Source organism: Acromyrmex echinatior, chromosome 2 (genome assembly GCF_024713525.1).
Source record: "Acromyrmex echinatior isolate Ae372 chromosome 2, ASM2471352v2, whole genome shotgun sequence".
Classification (NCBI taxonomy): Eukaryota; Metazoa; Arthropoda; class Insecta; order Hymenoptera; family Formicidae; genus Acromyrmex; species Acromyrmex echinatior.
The window spans coordinates 3,885,606-3,889,800 of record NC_141853.1 but is presented as its reverse complement, the minus strand read 5'-3'; positions in this window follow the sequence as shown (position 1 = coordinate 3,889,800).

The window sequence follows — 4,195 nt, the reverse complement described above, 5'->3', positions numbered from 1 at the left end:
CTACACTCTCTGCACCGCCCATGATTTTCTCACTCTGTCTTTCTCTCTCTAATGTCTCTCGTGAAGATTAGTGCAGTTACGAGCACTTTGAGTTGTACTTCGAGCAAGAAATACCTATTACGCAGCGCACTCTGTGTGATCACGTGATCACGAATGTGAAATGATGGCAATTTCTTGTTTGTGAACTATGCGAAAAACATGATTATTGTATATAATAATTCAGCCTTATTGTAATATTAATATTAATGATACATCTAAAACATTCAATACATTTCATGTTTGAGTAATACAAGAAAAAATAAAACAGTTTGTATCAATGCGTTAATCAAGTATACATGTATCTGCATGAAACTCACGTGATATGCATGCATAGAATATACATGTGTCCCACTAACGTCTCGTGTGATTTAGTGATCTGATCACTGATTTAGTGTGAGATTTCTTGTAAGATTTCCTAAATATTCATTCGGATTAATCGAAAATGTATTGATAGGCAGTCTAATTATTATTGAAGTACGTTCCATTTCGTGACACAATAAGTTGACACATAAATGATGTTTTAATGACCCAATCAGCAAAAAATGATTTAAAATAATTAAAAAAATGTTTTTAGAAACATTTGAAAACCGTGTTTAAAAACGTATAATAATGAATTAAATAACCTTTTTTTTAAAAAAAAAAACGTATTATTAGAACTGAAATAACATTTCTTTAAAAGTTTGAAAACATTTATTTTAACATTTGAAAAAACGTTTCTTTTTTACATTTGAAAAATATTTTTGAAACATGTTTAACACCAATAAGATTAATGGATTTATGTTTTTAGAATTCTTATTTTATACAATTAATATATCATATTATAGATCTTTTATAAACTTTTAATTGATTTGCTGACTCTTATGTGCCCTTCATATTTTCGTATTGATTTAAAAATAATTAAGTTACCCTTTTTTCATTAAAAAAACATATTTTATCATTTGAAAGGAGATTCCTTATACATTTAAAAACCGTTTGAAAAACGTCTTTATACATTTGAAACAGATTTTTTAACGATCAGCAAACAATGTGTCTATACTGAAAAATATGAGAACTATCGAAATGCTTTAATTTTCATCTGGGCCTCAATTTTGATTTCAAAGTCATTTCATTACTATTTTGTCAGAACATGGATGAGAAACCTCACATTGTTACTCCTCTATTATTAATTCTTGTGTGGCTTTTGCTTACGAGAAACAGTGTCCACCTAGCGGTGATATCTTGTATAATACTACTTGCTACATAATTAATGTAAAATAAATTATATTAACTAAATATTGAATAAATATTTTTATAAATCATTACAAATAGTAATAAATGTAATACAATAAATAATAAATATTAAATTAAATAAATTTTTATATAAATACTACATAGATAAATTTTTAAATAAATTTTTTTTCGCAAATATTATCTTTATTATAAATGCGTAATAAAGGTAATATAAAGAGTAAATTAATATTGAACAAATATTAAATAATTTTTTAAATTATTATTGCAGATGAACAATTAAAATGAATATAAATATTTTATTAATATTGAAAAAAATGATAAATAAATGTTCTTTCAAATTATTATTGCAAATGAATAGTACCAGATATTCAGAATTTATTATTTAACCGATAATCAGGCTGTATTCTTATATATTACTTTGACGTTATGAATCCAAATCCAATATTCAAATTGTTCCATCGCGTCACAATTTTATTAACAACGGAAAATAAATCGATTTTCTGATATTTTTAGAATCATTGTCTGCATGCAAGTTTTTAATATATTATAGCTATAATAGATAAACAAATGGCTGTATTATACAATTAAATTCACAAGATAGCATAATAGATGTCTAGATATATATTTACATATTTAGTAAATTGCGTAAATATTTTCCATCGATAAAAAATTATTACGTAATGAAGCAATTTAGATATTTGATTCATTTCAAGATAGTAATTGCGTCAAACGCTCAAACACTATTGACAGTGCTGCCGCACTATGTCGATCGTATTGATCAGTGTTTACCGCAAAGTATATATATATATAAAATTCAATATAATCTAAACTCAATATAACCTAACTCAATATAACCTATTCTTTTCCTACATTGCTAATCCAGATAAAAGGATTCGATAGAATGACCTGCAAATAATTATTTAATTCAGCGCGTTAATATGTAAGTGATATATGAAAAATAAAAACATGTCAAATCTGTCAACCAAATGCCAAATCATCGCTTCTTGTCTCTTTTCATGTGTGTCGTTTTAATACTTCTTCGACGAAAACGATCACGTGATCCTTTTGTCGCTAAAACCGCCAATTTGAGCGACTCGTGAAAAGGCACCTTAATAGTTTGATAATAAAGATAATGAATGAAACAGATCAAAGCGAAGTTAGGAGGCGGATAGCCATGACACATCTATATTTCTCGAGAATATCGCAATTTCGTAACCTGATTTCATAATTGCTATTCTCAGGGTGTACACACAAAAATTTTTTACTATAGACGCCGCTTGAGACTAAAAAGTCCCTAGGCTTGTTCGCTATAATTGGCGGTCGTCAATTTTAAAAAAGTAACGAAAAGTTACTTTCTCAAGTAACAGTAACCGTAACGAATTACTTTTAAAAATCGGTAATTAGTAACAGTAACTTAAACAATTTCTACTTGGTAACGAGTAACTGTAACTTGGTACTTTTAAAAAATAACTTTCCATTCCCTGCACATAATATATGGATGTCTTTTGAACTGTATCTCAGTGAAAAATGATAATGGATTCATCATCGATCTTATCGTCATTTCTCACTGGGATCAGGAATGTCTTCAAAAGTCTTAAGATGCCTTTTTATGCTGATGCTCGACGCTCATTTTCAGCGTCAGAACAGATCACGTGAAAATTGATACTTGATATTCATCAATTTCTATTACGTGACTTATTTTGACGCTGAAAATGAAAGACACCTTTAGGCCGACGTCCTAGAGCGGAAATTTACAGCGGAACGAAACAACGCAACCAATCACAATCGCAAAAAAGAAAGCAGAATAATGACTACAGAGTTGTGATTGGTCTCGTTCCGCTAGTTAAAGTTTCCGCTCTATGGGACGTCAACTTTAATTATGTTCTGATATCTTGAACGTCTATAGAATGTCCGAAGAGCGTTTTGCTTTTAGCATAGCTGCAGTAAGATGTCTATAAGACAAAGATATCATATATTCAGGATTGAATCACAAAATTCAATATTATATATGTTTAACATTTCTGATATACATCATGAACATACATTTGAAATTCAAGCATTGATGTTTTTTACATTAAGTAAAACATTTTGAAGATGTCCTAAGGACATCCATTAAATGAATTCTCTATCTCTTTTTAAAACCGAAAAGAGACAAAGACAAAGAGAGTTTTAAGTCTCGCTTAAAATTAAAATACGTTGGCGCAACCGGGCCTAAAACGACTAGGCATGCTTGCCGATCGAATGAACATGATTGGTTCTTATCTGGATCCAACTAATCATACTTAATTACTCAGCGAACAGATCTAGGCCAAGTTTCACAACTCATGGTTAACTTTTAACCGAGGTTTAACTTATTTCTCATCTCTTTCCAATTCTAGAGCATTAGAAAGAAATAATAAATAAGTTGAACCTCGGTTAAAAGTTAATTGTGAAACTGGGCCCTAGCCGCTTTGTTGACTTGAACGTCAATGTCAATAGGCGTGTTCAGTTGACAAAGTGATCGCGTTCAGCAGATTCAACTATTGCGAAACGGATCCGTGAGATGTATTTTTTTAAGCCCATTCTACATTAGACCAATCCAATCATAAGTTTGTTGCGCCACCAATCTAAAACGTTAATTTTAAAATGCAAGCTTTAAGCGTCGTCTACAATAAACAGTAACAGTAGACTGTAGAGGCTGTAGAAAGTAAGCTGATTTTTCGACCCAGCCAGAAATGATTGATCGATCAACGTCAAATCGATGCTGATTCAACGTCGATCGACGTTAATTCACTCAACTGTTGAATCTGTTGAACGCAGCCATTGGCTAGTCTGCTCACCAAGCAAATGAACATGATTGATTATCACTTATAAATTCAACCATTCACATTCAATCGGCTCGGCGAGCAGACTAGTCTCTTTGTCCGGCTTGAACGCACCCTATGAT